Raw genomic sequence first — 19,861 nt, forward strand, 5'->3', positions numbered from 1 at the left:
GACGTCCACCCCATTCAGGGAACCTTGTTGGGAACCAGTTCTCTAGAGGGAATAAACCCCAGGTGCACCGATAGGCGCCAGCTGTATACTCCACAGGAAAGGGAGACTGACAGCATGGTTTACTTGGTGCTTGCTGTAAGATGCTAGAGCAGCATAATCAACGATGAGTACTCAGCCTGTTCATCTACTTTCTGCTCTGTGAGCCCCCACGGATGTGAGGTGCAGGGGATGATTCAGCTCCAGTCTTACTTAGTAAGTTGCCTTTCACTCATTCACAATTTCTGATGGTTGCACGCAGAGGCTGAATTAAAGTTTAATGTTACGCAGCAAGGTTTTTTTCTGAGAGGGGGAGGAGGCAGGAATGGGGGTGGGAACGTGTCCTTAGGGAGTCCTACCTGCCCAGCACAGTTCTAAGGACCCTGTGAAGGTCAGAGGGAGAGTGACTGTTGGGGTTCAAGAGACTATGATGTGCTCATCTACCTTCCTCTCACCAGGTGTGTGGTGAGGGGGTGGGAGGCTGTGGAGAGGGCTGACACCCAAAAGAACCTGTGTGTGTGGTGGGGGGCATGGGAGACAGCCAGCCTTGATGGCAAGAGAGGACGTGATTACTGCTTTGTTACAATTCTTAATCTCTGAAATCCTGATTCCAGGAGAAAGAGAACCATCATGCAGGCCAGAGTTTCTTCCCGGATCCCACCAAATTTACAAATGAAAGGAAACAAGATCCTTCAACTTATATCTCTGTTCAGACCTTTTACAATTGTCCTTTTCCCATGCGTTTGACTAAGTATAGCTTTCTGTGAACATCTGGGCAGATTTTTGGTGATCTTGTAATTTTTTTTCCCTTGATGACAGACGTCGTGGATAGAATCTGGGTTTTGCACTTGCACTGACCTAGCTTTGAGCCCTAACTGTTGGCAAACAAGCTGTGTGTGACCTTGGACAACACACTTAACCTCTTTGTGCCTCATCTTCTTCATCTGTGACACAGGAAAAATCAGTCTTTCTTTCTCACCAGGTCCTTGGGAAAGCCTTTAAAAAGTACTTTTCATTATAAGTCAGACACACAGAAAACTTAGGGAATAATACAACTGGAGTTTCCACGTGCTTGTTGTGAAGCTATGACAGTCTTCAAGGTCTAGCTTCTCTGTTTCATCAGATCTTTCACTATGTCACCCCCTCCCACTGGGTTATTTTGAATCAAATCCCTCTGGCCATTTTATTTGTAAATATCACAGTGTGTATCTCTAAAAGATAAGCACTCTCTTTGAAAACATAACTTTGAGGGGCTTCATGGAATCTATTCTTCGTGACCAGGATTTTGAATAACATGTACTCATTAAATGAGTCCCCATGCGCCCCATTAGGGCTTTCAAGAGCATTTGCAATCAACATTTCAAAAGCTTTGTCTTATTGATTGGTGCTGACTGGTTTGAAGGCAGCTAGACACACACAGGGCTGGACCGTGTGACCACTGCTTTCTATACTGCGTATCACTTTAGTTGTGATGGTCATTTGCTGAGAGAGTACTATGTACTGAATTGCTTTTCCAACTCTTTGAGAGCAGAACAACCACTCTCATCTTTAGACAAAGGAAAAGACAGAGAGGGTCTGCATTTCCCCAGATCACACAGCAGTGGTGGCGTTTGAAATGAAACCTGTCTGCAGCGGAAACATATGCCCTCTCAGCTGTCCGGTTTTGTTCACTTTGGAGATCTGTTGGCCTCTCTTTTTAGAGTTTTGATTGCAACTTCTTCAAGGTAAGACCTCACCTTAGGCTTTTCTTTCTGCAACTCTCAGCTTTTGATGACTGACGAATAGAAAGCTCAGAGTAATCTCTGCAAATTGGTGGCATGTACAAAGCTCATCATCATCATCATCATCATCATCATCATCATCATCATCATCATTGCCCAAACAAGTGCTTGCTAAATATGAGTACTTGCTCAAGACTGTACTCAGAGACCATGGGAACTAAAAGCACAATCTCTGCCCTCAAAATTACTTATATAACCAGCTGGCCATCCTGCTTCTGGATTCCTACCCTTAGAAACCCTGTGAGGTGACCCTCCCTGGTGGCACAGCAGGTTAAAGCACAGCACTAAGAAGCCAAAGGCACTTCAGCATGAGTTCAATCCCCAGCCCTGGAGGTGACCCACATGGTGCGGCAGACCTCTCCTGACCCGCCCGCTGCTCCCCTCAGCAGTGTACTTCATCGATCTGCCTGTTCTGCTCCCCGCTCTGTCTCTGGTGAATCTTCTCACCACCTCTGCACCTCTGGCCCGTACGCCAGTTCTGTATGCATAAATAAATAAATCTTAAAAAAACACACACTTGACGCAATAAACATTTTTTTAGGCTGCTAAGTTTTGGGGTAATTTGTTATGTGGCAATAGGTAAATTAACTGGGATGCAAAGTGGCAACCGTGGTCCCCCACACCACTGGCTCTACTCTGTGCCTGTGAATGCAATTAAGACTTTTATAATCTGTGCGACTCTCCCCTGCCCAAACTTGTGAATGACTTGACCTTTCACATACCTTGTGCTCACGGGTTTAGAGCATGTGAGTGCAGTCATGTGTGTGTACTTGTACACATGCATGTGGGGGTTGTATGCACACGCATGTGACATGTGGCACACACGCACTGGCTGTGTGTGATGCGTGTGTGTAGGTGCATGTGTGCATACACCTGTGTGTGCGGTCATGCCAACACCCTCCTCCTTCAAGACTCTTCCCACTGGCCCCTCAGTGGGCTTAGGAGTATCTGATTTCCTTAGAGCATCCTGGGTCTGGCAGAGGTCTTGGCACTGAATGGCTTCAGGGAATATGGAGGGAATCAATGAAATGAACAGGATGCTGGGGCGGGTGAGAAACCACTTCATTGGCATGGCAACCACAGCGTGGAACACTCAGAGCAGCCAGGGCCCTGCTGAGGAGCTGGGAGGTTTGGCAATCGCTTTTCTGTGAAATGGCTCGGGAAGGGGCCTAGGTAGTTTCTGTTCTCACCCGCTTGGAAAGAGGGCACCCAGGAGCTTGGGGGTGGGAGTGGAGCATTGCCACTTAGTGCTCTCCCAGGTCCTAAACCCTCCTCCCAACCTTGTCCTCAGCTGCTCCTCACAACTCTCCCAAGGCCGCCTTTTGTCTACTGCAGACCTACTATGTGCCAGTCTCTTGGCAGAATGAGCATTTATACCCAGTTCTGATTTATAAGGCTCACTAGGTCAGACACTGTCTTTTATTGATAACACAGTGTCTCGCATATAGTAGGCAGATGATACCTATTTTGTGAATGAATGAATAAACTGAATGAGTGACTCTCACAGATTCTTCACACGTATAAAAGCTAAAAGGAGGTCAGTTGTGGGATGAATCAGATAAAAGGGGAGTAGGCAGAAAGGTGGGGTAGAAGGGAAGAATACTCCAGGCACAAGAAATGGTTTGTGCAAAGGTCCTGCAGTGAGAAAGCACTTCCAATTGGAAACTGTTTCTTGGGTCTACATATGACTCTTTTCTTATACCTCTCTGTCCCCTGGGGTAAATCTTCTTGTTAATACAACTTCAACATGAAAAATCCGCCCCCCCGCCATCCTCCAAAGGGAGGGCATGGGAGTGTATAATGTAGTGGTTTGGGGGACAGGCTGACTGGGGCAGCTCTGCCACTTAGCAGCTGTGCTCAATGGGGGTACTAGCCTCAGGCTCCCCACCTGCTAAATCGGGAGAATAGTGAAAATGATTTCATAGACTCTTTGCATCACTAAATGAGCTTAGACTGTTGGTGTTACTTTGTGGGGACTAGAACTGGGCTGAGACAAACCCAAACTGGGTACTTTGGGAAGGGGAGCCCTCTTAGGGGGCAGTGATGGCCAGGGAAGGACCACCCCCTGTGGAGGTGGGAGGTTTGCATCCCTCTCCTCTGTGGGAGTCCTGCTACTCCTCTGCCCTCATCAGAAAGGACATCTGGTGCAAAGGTGGCCCCTAGCTTCTGAGAACTGCAGTCAGTGTGTGCGGCCTATTGTCTCCATTTCCAGACAGTTCCAGACAAAACCAGGCGTGGCTGCTTCAGAGGAGCAAGGGAGAGAGACAGACCTGCTATTTTAAGGCAGTCACAGGAGCTCCAGGGGTGCTGGTGCTGTGTGTGTTCTCTTGTCACAGGCTTGCTGGAGAAGCCGAAACAAGCGGCCAGAGCAACCAAGGGTCTGGGGTTCGGAGGGGACCCTCCCTCTCGGTCACCATGAATCAACTTCAAGAAGAGAAACTAGATGAAGAAGAGAAACTAGGTGAAGAGGAAACCAGACACAGCAGAGGGAGCTTGTAGGGGTCATCTTTATGGGGAAGAGAAAAGGTCTAAAATCACAGATTGTGCGAATGCCCATCTTTAGGCTGATACCTCTGTTTTATAGGTGAGGAAACGGAGGTGCTGAGATGGGGGAGGGGAAGAAGCACAAGCTTATTTTTATTTTCAGTTTATATTTGTAATTTATATATATGTGTATATACACACATATATACATATTTATACATATATACACATGCATGTGTATTTACGTACATATATATTATATATATATATATATATAATTGTTCACTTTTGTACAATGTTTGCTTTCTCCTCCCAGGTATAGTCCTGCAAAATTCCCACCACCAAGTCACCCCTGCACCACAGTCCCTTGTGCTCTTCCCTGCCCTGTTTTGACCCCTCTCCCTCCCCTTCCTCTGCAGAATGTCTCTGATTTATAGTTGATGGGCTTCTTTATAAATTGCTAGAAGTTTTTTTTGTAAATTATTACCATATTAAATGGTTAAATGATGTATGGCACCTCAATTCACTGGTCCCTGGTGGTAGTTAAAAAGAAGGAAGATTTCCGTGAACTGATGTAGACGTCTAAGACTTGCTAAGTGAGAAACAAGGTTGCAGGAGAAACTATAAGCATGATGCTGCTTGTTAAACAACAAAGCAAGGATCCTCCCAGGCAACACAAGGGGTCAAGTCTCAGCTCTATGAAGCTATCTGCAGCTACTGCAGCACAGAGTTTGATCCCCAGCTAAGGAGCTGATCCACACGGCACAGCAGACCTCTCCAGTCTTGCCTGCTGCTCCCCTCAGCAGTGTATTTTTGTCAGTCTGCCTGTTCTGCTCCCTACTCTGTCGCTGGTGAATCTTCTCTGTACTCCAGTTCTTATATGCATAAATAAATAAATTTTAAACAAACAACCAAACAAAACAAGCAGGGACAACTTATTTCAGTGGTCCATGCCTGCATATAAAGTCCTCAAGAAAGTTCTGGAAGGCTGTTCATCTAGCAGGGAGGTTGGTCATTTCCCAGAGGGGTCTCAATGAGATGTGAGGGGGCAGAGGCATCCTCAACTTCACTGGGATTGTTTGATTTTTTTTCAGAGACTCTTTTTGCATAGTACTTTTTTGATTAAAAAACAAAATACAAAATACTAAAAAAAAATAGTGTCAGAGACTTGTTTTGACCCCTGGGGGTGGATTTGTCCAGGAAACATTTCTCATCTGGGTATCAGGCCTCATACAACCCTGACCTCTCCCCTCTGAAGCTTCATCCTTCACTCCCCCACCATGTACTGGATTTCATAAAATACAGAAAAATGCTGAAAATGTAATTAAGAGACACTCTCCCAACTCCCTTTGCCCAAAGGCCGTGAGAAAATGAGAAGACTTTTTTTAATGATGCCTCAGGCTACCAGGAAATGCTGGAGGTCTGGGGTCAAAACTGTGGGGGTACACTCTTACCCCCAGCAGTGATTGGAAGTGGGGAAAGGTGGATCCCTTGGGCTCCTTTCTCCGGAGTTTGGGTCTGTCCCCTCCCTTGAATGTGTTTCTTCTAATCTTTGCCTTGAGACCAGCAGTCACCACTTAAGAAGCTTTTTCTAGAAAAACACAACAATCCCTATGGTTTCTTCCCCCAAATTAATTGTTTGGTGCACAGATCAATCTAGGATACTCTCCTCTCAAGGGACGACATTAGAAATGAGGCTCAAGTCTCTTTGAACAAGCTCTCATCTCTGGAGGGAACCACTGCCGGGGATTTGACGTGGGCCCTTGAAGAGCTTCTGGGCCATTTCAGCCAGATTTTGGTACTCCTTATTTGTGTGCCTGTGTGCGTGTGTGTGCGTGCATGTGTGTGTGTGTGTGTGTGTACTGGGCCATGGAGGGCTTTTCAATGTGATGGAGTTAGCTGTGCACATTGAGTAACTATTATTTGATGTCACAAGACTGTTGCCTATGGGCATCGTTGCCTTTGTCCTGTTCTCCTTGTTTTCCTGCTCCCATGCACTTGCAAGGGCTCCTCCATGGCCACCTCAGGCACCACCTCATACCTGGCACTGGAGCGTCACGCCAGCTGCCCTACTGAATTCTGCCTCAAAAGGGAGGCTCATGGGTGTCTAGAGGGGATGTGGCTGTCACAGCCTCTTGGTTGGAGGGATGCCAAGAGACCTTGTCAGTGGGCTTCAGCGGAGAAGGTCAAAGGGAAGAGGAGGCTGAGGAAGAGCAGATGACAGAGAAAGGCTGGTACTGACCAGAGTGCCCTTGGGAAAAAGCAAGGTGGTGCAAGCAGGCCCCTGAGTCTCCTCAGGAGAGAGACCTGTGTGGGGGGCACCAGTCATGGTGGTGGGGGAAGGGGAGACTCATTTTCTTCTTGGAACAGGAAACCCTCAGTTACTTGAACTATGTTAACAAAGGGAAGCTGGAGGCGAGACTGGAAGGGAAGGGAGACCATTTTTCGACTGGGAGTAGGCCTCTTGATCAAAAGGAGCAGGACTACTCACATCCCTTACATAAATGGAATTAGTAACCAGATCTACTGGGGCCCAAGTCCTGCCCAGACCACTTCCCAAACTGCATTCTGGGGCAAATCCCCTCCTGGGGTCACCCTCCTCCTGGGGTCTCACTTTTCCTACCAGACTGACCACACTCTGATTGTGCATGGAATGGACTCTCAGCCAGATGGGTTAGAGAGCTAACCCCTAAGCAAGACAGGCTCGAACTGCCTGGCTCCATCTACACAAAGATATTTTTAATAAATATTATTCATGCATAAATCCTTACACCTGTAAGTAAATATGAATTTCTTCTTTATATTATCTTTTCACTTTTGATGTCTAGCATTAGTAGTACAACATCTACAGTGTTTTGTATCATATAAGACAGTATTGTTGTAGGTACTGACAGACGATTCATCTTGTCAACGGGACTATAAACAGTTGACGTAAACTTACAGTATGGGTAAATTCAATACTGTCAATGTGTTTCTCTTCCTTATGACTTGCTTAATAACATTTTCTTTTTTTCTCACTGTGTTATAAAACTACAGTATGTGACAAAATATATGTTAAGTGACTGTCTATGTTATTGATGAGACTTCAGGTCAATTGCAGGCTATTAGTTAAATTCATGGGGGAGTTTAAGTCATTCACAGATTTTTGATTTCTGTAGGGAGTGGGGGCTTGTGCTCTAACCACATTGTTTTTCAAATGTCAACTGTATTTTCTTAAACCAAGGGACCTACTGTATGTTAGATTGAGGTGCCGAGCTCTGAAATAAGCATTGATTTAATCAGTGTGTGCATGTCACTTGGATGCTGGGATTCTTTTGGTTGTAAGTGAGAGAATGAGAGTGCATATAACTGACCAGCCAAGGGAACAAGCCAGGACTTCATGTTTTCTCTCCCTGTGTTGTGGGTTAACTTTTTCAGGGAAGATTCTGTTTGCAGGTGCATGGTCCCAAGACAGTTGCCTATAGCACCCAGAGCTACGAGTTTCTTCAGGCACATTAAGAGGGGAATAACAAATGCCTGTTCCATTGTTTTCAGCACAACTTTGATATTCACTAGGACACGTAGTCTGCGATCCCCTCTTCCCCATAGGTCAGCCGGTCCATGAGCTCTGTACTTGGCCAGGCTGCTTACTGGAGTGGTCAAACCTGGTGTGGGGGTCAGTTAACTCCTTGACTGCCATCACATAGATGGAAAGGGTTGGGGCACGACCGTGTCTTCTTGAAGTGACAGAAACATGGAACCTTGGCTCTGCAGTTCTGTGGGAAGGTTGGAAGAACAAGAAAATTTTGGTAGAAGGAAGGTGAGGACTGAGACTCCCTATAGGTCAACTAAGCCACCCTGTCTTGGAAGATGTGGTTTAGAAGTAATCCTGTGAGGACCCTCCCTGGTGGCACAACAGGTTAAAGCACAGCACTGTGAAGCTCTCCACAGCTGCTGCAGCATGAATTCGAACCCTGGTCAGTGAGGTGACCCACATGGTGCAGCAGACCTCTCCTGTCTCACTCCTCAGCAACGTATTTCAGTAGTTCTGACTGTTGTTCCCCATTTTGTTTTTGGTGAATCCTTTCACACCCTGCACCTCTGGCCTATACTCCAATTCTTGTATGCATAAATAAATAACTCTTAAAAAAAAAAGAAATAATCCTGGAGGATGGTAGCCTCTAGAACCCAATTTCCCAGTGGAGAACAGATCTATTATTTCATGATCAAGGAAACTGGAAAGTCGTGATTGGCTGGCAACACCAGATGCTTGGTGGCAGAACTGAGGGCAGAAAGTAGGATTCTTGAGTCCCAGGGAAGTACTCAGTCAGGGGTGTGATTCATTGAAGGTCACACCCATGGGGATGGGGATGCTGAAAGTGCTCCAGAATGGAGGTGAGTGGGGTGTGTACAGTGGTGGGTCCCCCCCCCCCGGGGTGCCTTTTCATTGTCCTGATGGGCTGGAGGTGGAGGGCGTGAGGTCCTCTTTAGAATGATGTGGCCCCAGGCCCTGACTATTCCCCACATGAACAGTCTTAGACATTCACCTTGAATTCTTAGTGTTGTGAAAGAACGTGGACCCAGAGCCGCACAGACTTAATTCTAGTTAGCTGTGTGACCTTGGGCAAGTTACTCCTCCTTGCTATTGCCTCCTCTGTAGTATAATGAGACTAACCACCCTACTCTCCAGAGGGTCATGAGGAAGGAATGAGATGTGGTCCAGAATGATGCCTGTCCATGTCAATGTACTTGATTTCCAGTGGGGCCACAGATGGCCCATTCTTGAGCACAGGTTTGTCCTCAGGGAAGCTCCAGGCTTAAATTCATGGCCAGGTCTGAAGTTTCCTGCAGAGGATTGGACTTTTTGTCTGGTGCCTGCAGGTGAGCTGGAATTGTTTCTAGAATGCTCCAGGCCAGTCTGGGTGCACCACTCCTGAAGCTTGGTCTGCTCTTGGTCACCCACACTCTTGGGAGGCTCTTCACGCCAGCCCTGCCTCTGGGGCTCCTAGGGAATGAGGTGCAGCATTAAGGTAGGGTGACTCATCTTCAGTGAGGTGGGCCAAATTAGGGATCAAAACAAGACAAAGACTTCTTTTTTTCCCTGGGGATTATGAGAAGCTCCAAAAGGGACCCACGCATCATCAATTATTCATGGGGCCTGAAGGAACAGTGCTAAAAGCCCAGCTGAGGAGCAGAATGGGGTGATGGGATAAGATATGGGAGTCGCCTCACCCCTCCCTAGCCTGGGATAAGCTAAGTTAAAGCATTTGGAGGTGACATGTGTCACCCCTTCTTAGAGGATTGGTGTTGACAGGATCAAGTGGTAGCAGTTCTACTCACTGCTGGGTCTTTCCATGGCCATAAAGTGAGTCTCACTGTATGGATGAGACAACTGAGGGACAGAGAGAAGTGACTTGGTCAAAATCACAGTGCTATGAAGTAGCCAAGCCAGGAATGAATGAAAGGAAGTTGCTTATATGGACATAAATCAATATTCGATCTATTTTGTGCCAGGCATTTTCCTGGGTGCTGGGGTATAGTAGTGAACAAAGCAATCTCTGCCTCCCACCACCCACCCCATGGGACTCATCCTGTCATACATTACTTAACACTTGGTCCCTGGTGGACTGCATATATGATGGCGGTCCCAATCAGTTGTGCCAGACAGTTTGGTGGGCCCCTCTAGACCATCTGGGTTTGTATCACCATATTCTGACACTTGCATATTTGACAATTGAAATCACCTGAATCTATATTCATTTCTCAGAATGTAGTCCATCATTAAATGACACATGACTGTTTTTATTTATGGGTTGGCAGAAAAATTGTGAGCAGTAAAGCAAGGGACAGAGAATTTTAAGGATAAGTACTATGAAGAGAAACAAATGGGAGAAGGGATAGAGAAAATAGAGGGACAGGATGTTGTGTGGGGACAGGCTGCCATTTTAGATTTGAACAGGGAAGGCTTTTCTGAGAAGGTGACATATGAGCTGAGGCCTGAATAAAGCAAGGAACAGTATTCTGGAAAGTCCCGAGAAAGCATTCCAGGCAGGGAGAATGCATGTATAAAGGCCCTGAGGCAGGAAGGAATGCTTGATGTGTTCAAATCATGGCGAGAGGTTTGTGTGGTGTAAGAAGGTGAGGAGGGGATAGGAGTTGGATATTCCACTATCCATTAGCAGTATCAGCCTCTGATAGGGAACCAGAAGCCTTGCTGACAAGGGAGTTTCTGGTGAGAAATTCCTTCCTCGTGCCTTCTTGACCTTTTACTAGAAGAAGAGCCCTGAAAATGGAAAATGGGAAAGCTTTTAGAGTGAGAACGAAGCTGAAGTCATTTATAAGTAGGTGTCAAAATTCTTAAAATGTTCACTTATCCTTTAGGTCACCCAGAAATCTCCCCCTCTTAGAAATTATCGGGGGTGGGGGCAGGGAAGATCGCTTCAGGCATGCACAGACAAAAACGTAATGCAGTGGAAATATTGGATATAGCTAAGCCAGCCAATGGAAACGCTGCATTTCCCAACCGGTTGGTGCCCAAGTCAACCAGAATACCCCAACTGTCAGATATTTTGAAAGTCACCCTGGCATAAAGTTATTAATTGTTAAGTCTGTAGCAACTATGCTCCTGAAGAATGTACAAGTTTTTGGGAAAATCATCATAAACTTTGCATAGATATGGACTGTAAAATATCATGTTACTCACCTTGGAAGGCACAATATATATTTCTTCCTTTCTTATTTTTTTTAAATTTTAATTTCCTTCATTTTCATCTTTTTCTCTCTTTTCTTCTTTTATTTTTATCTTTATTATTTTTACATCATTCTTCATTTTGTGCATTTTTTTCATCTCAATGGTAATCCCCATGAGTTCCCACCACCAGTTCACCCATGAGCCATCACCATTGTTTAACCTTGTCTATCCTGGCTACAGTAGGCTTCTATGGAAGGAGGTGCTAGGGGAACCTCACCCAAAACTCGATCACCACTTCAGGGTGGACATAAAGAAAGTATCTCTTGAGAATTTGAAATCTCATGCTTGTACTATGTGAATAAGTGGAGACAAAATTTAAAATATCCAACTAATATAGGAAGCCCAAACCACGAAGATGCTGTTAATATTGGTCTTGACCATGAAAACACAGAGACACTGGAAAGAACAAAAGAAAGCTATTTTTTTTTAAAGATTTATCCATTTGCACATACAGAACTGGGGTACAGGCCAGAGGTGCAGGGGCGGTGAGAGGACCCATCAGAGACAGAGTGGGGAGCAGAACAGGCAGATCATGGAAGTACACTGCTGAGGGGAGCAGCGGGCGGGTCAGGAGAGGTCTGCCGTGCCATGTGGATCACCCCTGGGGCAGGCGGGGATTGAACTCATGTGGAAGTGGCTTTTAGCTTCTTGGTGCTGTGCCTTAACCTGCTGCGCCACCAGGGAGGGCCCAAGAAAACTTATTTTTAAAGACATTTCTCCAACCTAGGGCACATGAGTTTCCTCTAGCAATCAAAGCTCTAGAGCACTGTGAGTTTATGATAAAAACAAAAAGACCCTACAAATTATATGAGGAATATGTCCTGCTTACATGAGCAAACAGGACAGATGAGAAGGGTGTATTTGGATATTTTGGGTTGGTAGGACAATCAGAGAGACAAGAAGGCATACTCTTCTTTTTCCAAAGAGACTTGAAAAAATATAGCCTTCAATTATTTTGTGCAACGGAATTAAGGACATAAAATTAAAGACATGGTGAAATCCTTTGGTCAATATTTGGTCTGGAAACATCTAACTACTCACCATATGATTCATACATCTGGGGCAGGGAGCTATAACTCCCTGACATTTCTATTTAAAGTTTGTCCTACTCATAGTATGGTATTTTCCTATCCATTTAGAAATGTCTTTTGACATTTCTAGAAATGGTGAGAATACATCAAGTCAATATCCCTGAAGGTTTATATATGTTTGGAAATGCCTAGCAAACTTCTAGATCTATAAACACATACAAACATCATATGAACATGGGTTTATATGTAATTATGGGGGTACATGAGTGCAATCATGTGATTTTTTTATAATCAAAAGTGTGGTGTTCACATGTACTTTTAAAATGATTTCAGATGGTGACTTTATGAATGTAAGAAGAACCACAAGAGAAAACACAAGACTTTCAGGAAAATATGGCCAAATGCATAGAAGAAAGACTGGAAGGAAGTACATACTAGTTCTAATGTTATCTTTCTGGATGGTAGGAAAAAAAGGTGACTTTCACTTTCTTTTTAAAAATTTTAACATTATTGAAGTTCTGAAAAGCAGTTCCCCCCAAATTGATTTTTCTAGAAAACTGTGTCATGTCTACACCACTAACATATGCACTCGAATGCAAAGGCCATGAGTAAGCCACCAATCTTCAACAACCTCATCAAAGAAGAGTCTGCCCAAGGAACAGATCACTTAAAAGGGGTGGGATCTTTATTTTAAACACCAGAAAGCAAAGGAACACAGATGGGCGAATGTGGTCAGCTATGTCTACTCATTGAATCTTGGACACTGGCTACTTGGTCACTTGTCACCGAGCATGAACACCTGTTATGGAAGTGCCTGGGTCCACAGGCATAGAACCACAGCTTTGCCAACCAGCATTGGACCTCGGCAGCAGGTCTCTCCAGCCCAGCCTTGAATACACTGGTAGCAACTTAAAAAAATGAAAACTAAAAGAAAAAAAAAGGAGCCGTGACCCGTTTTATTTTCTGTTTAAAAATCAAATAGAAAACAAGCATTAGGCCATCAATTCTGTCACACCCTAGTATTCCCAAAGCACATAATATGTACAAAAGAAGGACTAAGAACAGAAATGTGTTTAAAGAGGTTTCAACGCAAAGCTTTGGACACCTGTCATTGATTTCTGGTGTTTCTAGGGAGGGACCACTTTATAATTGCAGCACTAAACAGAGTGCAGATTTCTTTGCCAAGTTTTTTTTTTTTTTAGCAAATCATCAAAATAATTCAGTCAGAAAACAAGATTCTTCTCATTTAACTTTCTTTATATTTTTCTGTATTGTTCAAAATTCCTACGATGACTAAAAGTGTTTTTTTTTCAAGTTGCATTAAAAACTAACTTTGTACAGGTCATGTATACCTATGGTCATACAGTGAAACACAAATTAAAGTAAAATACAGGCAAGAAACCAAATTGCATGTAGAAGTTTGAAGCTCGAACCCCCAGAGCATAACCAACAAGGTAAGTCTATTTAATTTCAATAAACATAATTTGGGAAGATAAATAAATAATAAAACACACACACACACATGCAGAAAATTGTATTACTTTTGTACTTAGGGAAATGTTTCTAAAATCTAAGGTTGGAACACCCCCTTTCCATTTCCGGTGGGTACATTGTGAATTTGGGAGGGGGCGTTAAAGGGACTCTCCTTGATTTAAGCCCATCTCAGGCTCCTGCACCAGGGACCCCCACCCATTTCTGGTACTCCCTAGTGAGTGGGCAGTTAGTGACCCAAAGTGTGAGAATTGCCAGTGAAATGTGACACCTCCCAAACATATTTGAAACAGGATTTGGGAATTAGTGGTCAACTCATGACACTTCTGGAGAATTCCTTAGCTTACTTCTTTTATTCTTTTTTAAGATTTATTTATTTATGCATACAGACTTGGGGTACAGGTCAGAGGTGCAGGGGCAGTGAGAGGCTTCACCAGAGACAGAGTGGGAGGCAGAACAGGCAGATCAATGAGGTACACTGCTGAGGGGAGCAGCGGGCAAGACAGGAGAGGTCTGCCAAGCCATGTGGGTCACCTCTGGGGCTGGGATCAAACGTGCACTGAAGCGGCTGCTGTTAGCTTGCAGGACTGCGTCCTAACCCATTGCACCACCAGGATGGGCCCTCCTTAGCTTAGTTCTTAAGAAAAAAAAAATCAAGCAATCCAAATTTATGGTAGAAAATGCAGAAATTGAAAACAAATGTAGAGAAGACTCAGGTCTGAGGATTATGCCAGCCTGTGACTCTGGCGCTGCTCAATTTCTCAGACCTATACCAGGTTCCTCACGCTGTGCCAGGCTTGAGGGGAACCTTCAAGGAGTGAGAGACAAGGGTCTTGTGTTGAGAGTTATCCTCAGCTTAGGGGAGGCAGGTGTGCTTGGGAGGACCTGTTGGCTCTTCCGGTAGTACATCAGAAACAGACCACTCAGTATCGGCACAAAGGAAGGCTCTGGAAACATAAGCTGTGGCTCCTGGACTCCACAGAAAAGACAGGTATTTCAGGAAGGCAGAGGTTGCGGGGATCTTGGCAGAGGAATAAATGGGCATTCTTGAGGAATGAGCCGGCAGCAACAGCCATCTGTGCAGGTTCCTCTGATGGAGTGAGGGTGTGGGTAGCAAGGCTGGGTCAAGGGAGCTGAGGCCCCTGGACCATATGCTTTGGAGGTTTGGGGGTAGAGAGGGAATGTTCCTGTTCTCCCTAGGTTCTTTTTGGTTTGGTTGAACAAACAAATTAATAGCAGGCAGATCAATAGGAGAAAAAACAGAAGTATCGTTACATGGATATAGAATTCACATGACTGTAAATTTTAGAGAAAATAGGCAGACTGAGGGCTTTAAAAATAATATAATAGTTTATTTTTACATAATTTTGTGCCTTTTTCCATCTCAGTTGTAATCCCCGTGGGCTTCCCACCACCAAGTCACCTGTGTGCCATCACCACAGATTGAGGGCTTTTATGCTTGAGCTACTGAGTGGGGATAGGGGCTTGGGCATCAAGGAGAGAGGAGGGGGTCTCCTCAGATGAAGAGAGGGTGAATCATATGACACAACCAGTTGCTTTGTAACTTGATGTTCCCCACTTATAGTTAGATTTCCCAGATGAAAATCTTATTGCTGCAGATGATGCCAAATCTGGCTAAACTTTGTTCTTCTAGGTGGTTAAGGTAATGGTGACAGTTTCTCTTAAAGTCAGGGCCTCACCTGAGCTTAGCTGACATGCTAAGGTGACATGTAAAGACCTTTTCTGGATATTTTGGGGAGACCTATTCTTTGAGTGGGTACCAGGCTGGGGCACTGAGAGGGGGGTGGCAAGGGGTGAAGTTCAGAACATTGCTTCTTAGAGCTGGGTCTGATTTTAGCCTCTGCTTCACAGCAGCTCTGCACCTGGGGCATACCTTTCTGTCTTCATTTCTCTAAAATGGAAATTACTCCAGTTTGGGGGGATGGCGGAGAGGGTGGAGTGAAGTTCTCCTTAGCAGTCTGCACAATGAGGTGAGTAGGAGGAGTCAAGTGGCGGGGTCCAGAGATCAGGAGGAAGAGGAACTACTAAGAACCCCTGCACCAGGGCTGAGTTTGAAACTAGGGGTCCAAAGACTGCAGCTCAGCAGAATCTGGCTATTTCTTGGTCACGGGAGCTCAAGCTAGTCACTTTCCCTCCTAGCCCCGCTGTATGGTGACAGTCTGCCTGACCTCAGGAGGTGGCTGTGAAGAGTGAAGAAGTGAGGAATTGTGATGGTGCCAAATGGGGACAGTGTCTTGGGGATGAGGAAAGAGAAGAGTATGCTCAGGAGCAAGGGAAGTTCCTCCCCCCAGGCCAGCAGTTGCTAACAATGCTCCTGGACTGTAGGAGCTGTTGGGGTTGCAAGGATATAGAAGGGTCACAATTCCTGGCTATTTGAAGCCTGGGGGTGGGGGGACTGGAGTTCATAGAACCAGGGAGGTGCTCTGAGGGGAACACTTGTCTGTACCAGAGCAGTAACAGCAACCTGCACCAGTATGAAGCCAGGGAAGCCTTCCTGGAGGAGGTGACCCTGAACTGAGAGCTGAGCATGAAGGAGCACATTGGTCTATTAGGTGAAAGATAGCAATTTAGAAGTCCTTTAGCAGGAGAGAGGGGGACATACTGGGGCAATGGAAGGACTGAGAAAGTGGGGATGCTAAGATTCCCAAAGGGAAGGGGGCGTTAATCTCCCTGAGGGGCCATTTGGAAGCAAGAACAGGGTTTCCTGAGGACATTCCCTTGTTATGTCCAAGGCAAGTCAATGAAGTAGAGGTTCTTGCCCTCTAAATGGACAGCCACCTCTGGGAAATAGGGAGCCACAGAGGTCACAGAGCACAGCAGGTCTTAGCTCCAGGGGCTGAGGCTCAGGGGACAGCCTATCATGGCCTGCCACGATGCACGCCACGTTTAATGACGGGCTGCAATAAACCTCAATCCTCTTTCAAAGCAGTAAGTGAAGGAAGAAATCCCAGTTTAATTGGAGGTTGTTGCTGTGGCCTTTCTGCTCTTAGGAGGTGGAAGAACGTCTTTTTCCTGAGAGAGTTCTGTTCCTGGAGAGAATGGGGTTGGAGAGAGTAACTCAGGATTCTGAGCAGCTGATATGCACAGACCTGGAAGTGTGTTTTTAGGTGGTGGGGACAGCAGGGAGACAGGATGACTTGAGGGTCTCATGACCTAGCCTTGAGAAATAACCCAATCCAGAGGTAGGATGGGGCTGGAAGGGCATGTGAGGCAGGCGGGCAGTGAAAATGAATTTTTAACACTTTAACACTCATTTGCAGGCTTCACTTTGGCTCACTATATAAATACCTTCTAATACCTTCTATTTAGGGCAAATGTGTCAGTTTTAAATTTTTTTCATATTTCTTTAGGTAGTGGAAGTTCGTGTCAATATGTTTCCATAAATGTATCTGAATAACAAATCAAGTTCCATTTAAAGAAGAAAGTCATTTGTGTGTAAGTCAGGAGGCACGTGGGAGTATCAGACTTGGTTTGCCATACAAGTCCAGCGGAAGTCTGACAGCGGTAACTCCTGTGACACTCAGATGGCGCCACAGTCACCTCACCTCACAGCCAGGAAGGCGAGTCCTCCAGAAGCCGACTTGCTCTCTGCCCCATAGCTGCCAAGGCCCAAGCCAGTTCTGGAGCCTGGGCGTCCCCAGACACCCCGCCCCACTCTACCGCACCCCGTCTCAGTCCCCTCCTTGGTGGGGCAAAGCTCTCCAGAAGACAGGGGTTCTACGCCAGACCCTGGCTCCACCCCATCCTAGCCTGTGGCTCAGGGCAAATGTCGAACTTTCTTTGCACCTTGTTACTCGTCTGGAAAATGGGAACAATGCTTGTGTCTCAGAAGACTTTTTTTTATTATAACAGTTTATTTTGTACATTTTTTTCCATCTCAATTGTAATCCCTGTGGGTTTCCCATCACCATGTCACCCATGTGCCATCACCATAATCCCGTGCACTTCCCTCCCGCCCCACCCCCCCGTTTTTGATCCCATTCCCCACTCCACCCCGCAAAATGTCTCAGAGGACTGTTTTAACGAGATTTTATGAGATGAGGTGTGGTGTTCTTCTCAACCTAAAAGTGAGACAGTAGAATCCCAGAGCCATGAAGCTACTTGTCCAAAGTTCACACAGGTGGAAAGAGGAGGAGTTAGATCTGAATTTAGGTCAATGATTCCCAAACTGCTGACTTTATGGATCCCATGGTGCTACTTCCCTTCTGTCCACAGTGACACGTGGTGGAGGGAGTCCAGGGGGTCTCCCGTGGATGAAAAAGATACCTCAATACATGTTCCTGGGAAGGGGGGTGGGTTTCTTTGGGTGGAGACTATGGATTCTGCTAAGATCCCCAAAGCAGTGCCGGGTCAGGAGAAGGGAGGGCACTTTCCTGTGGGAAAATGTAGGGCGTTTCCACTTATAGCCTGATAATTGGGCTCTTCCAGGTCCACAGCAAGGATGATGTCATTCCCCCTCTGTGGCCTTTGGGGCTTAGGACGCCTCTGGGGAAAGCAGTGTGGGGGAGGAAAGAATGAATGACAGATAAAAACAGGAATCACAGTTGGGGCCCAACTGACTGTAGCCAAAGGGAATTTCAGAGCAGCTGTCTCCAGATGCTGAGGAGAGGGGGTGACAAAGAATGAATGAGTGATGCCTTAGTGAATGGGTGACCTCAGTGCAATGCCACCAAGGGGAGCAGGGTTTTGGACAGCAGTTGAGAGTTTGCGACTGGTAGGCAGTATGATGATGGACAGACCCGAGTTCAAATCCCAGTAGTCATTCATCAGCTGGGTGATGCTGGGCAAATATCTTGATCTCTCTGAACCTCTATGTAGCAGATATTGTCAATTCCTGACCAAGTCAACCTGAAGAAAAAAGTTTGATTCTCACGTGGTGATGTGCTCAGCCTCGCAATTGTAGCATCTTTGTATGGCTTGGTGGCGGGTGGGGGAATTGTGAATTTAAAGAGATGCTACATGCAAGCACTTAGCCTGGGACTTGCTTCACGAGCATTGCTGAGAACATGGCGAGACTTCTGGTGGTGGGTCTATATTCATGTCTCCATCACTCCCATCCTAACTGTCTCTGCCCCCACATCTGGCTGTCCTGTAGCCTCAAGAACAGCCCCACACCCATCACCCCAGCTTCCCTGTGTTTGCCCAGGGCTCTGCTCCCTCATCCCCTCTTAGGCTCTGGAACCTGCTATCTGGACTGGAATCTCAGCTCATCACTTCCTGCTGTGTAACTTTGCAAATTACTTAACCTAGAATGGTAAGGGGACCTCCTATCCCTGAAGACAGCCAGTAACTCCCTCCGTTGGCCAGAACATAGTGATTGCTAGTGGGAAATGTCAAGTGGCTAGGTCCCTCCTCCCTCTCCAGCATTGTGTCTGCCCCACACGGTCCCTTCCTCCCTCACACCACAGTGCCTTTCTGGCTGGTCCTTTGCCTGGAATGTTCTGTCCTTTTGTCCTCCCTTCTTTCTCCACTTGGCTGATTCTGCTTTAATCTTAAAAACAAATTACTTTTCCAACAATCAGCCTCTCACTCACCCCTAGGTTTCTGCAGCCTCTCTGCCCTGCCTGTCATTGTTTTTTTTTTTTTTTAAATTAAAGATTTATTTATTTATGCATACAGAACTGGGGTACAGACCTGAGGTGGAGGGGGTGGGGGTGACAGGATTCATCAGAGACAGAGTGGGGAGCAGAACAGGCAGACTGATGTACACTGCTGAAGGGAGCAGTGGGCAGGTCAGGAGAGGTCTGCCATGCTATGTGGATCACCTACAGGTTGGGGATCGAACTCACACTGAAGCGGCTGAGGCTCACTTGTAGTGCTGGTCCTAACCCATTGCATCACCAGGGAGTGCCCCCTACCTGTCATTGTTTATCTGTTTCCCACAGCCCCTGGTCTGTGAATTTCTTCTTTTCTTTTGTTAAAGATTTATTTATTTATGCTTACAGAATGGGGTATAGGGAGGTGTCTGTCGGGGACTTTTTGTTCCCTGATCACGGATTATTGGGGGGTAAAACAGGCAGGGTCTCAAGGTGGGAGCGACGTTGGTGAGCGGAGATGCCTAAAAAAGGGGGAAAAGGAGAAAAAAGGGAAAGGGGAGCGAGGAAGACATGGGAACCGGAGTTGGGTGCAAGTCTTCCTGCTCTGCCTTCAGCAGAAGTTTATTTTATACATTAGGAGCAAGCAGTGGGATGATGTCAGCACATGAACTGGGCTGAGAGATTACGATCATCTTTTTTTTCTAAGAACAGTTTAGGGTTGTATTGCCCTTTAGCTGAGATATAACATTC

Source organism: Condylura cristata, unplaced genomic scaffold, assembly GCF_000260355.1.
Source record: "Condylura cristata isolate star-nosed mole 26May11 unplaced genomic scaffold, ConCri1.0 scaffold00008, whole genome shotgun sequence".
Lineage (NCBI taxonomy): Eukaryota > Metazoa > Chordata > Mammalia > Eulipotyphla > Talpidae > Condylura > Condylura cristata.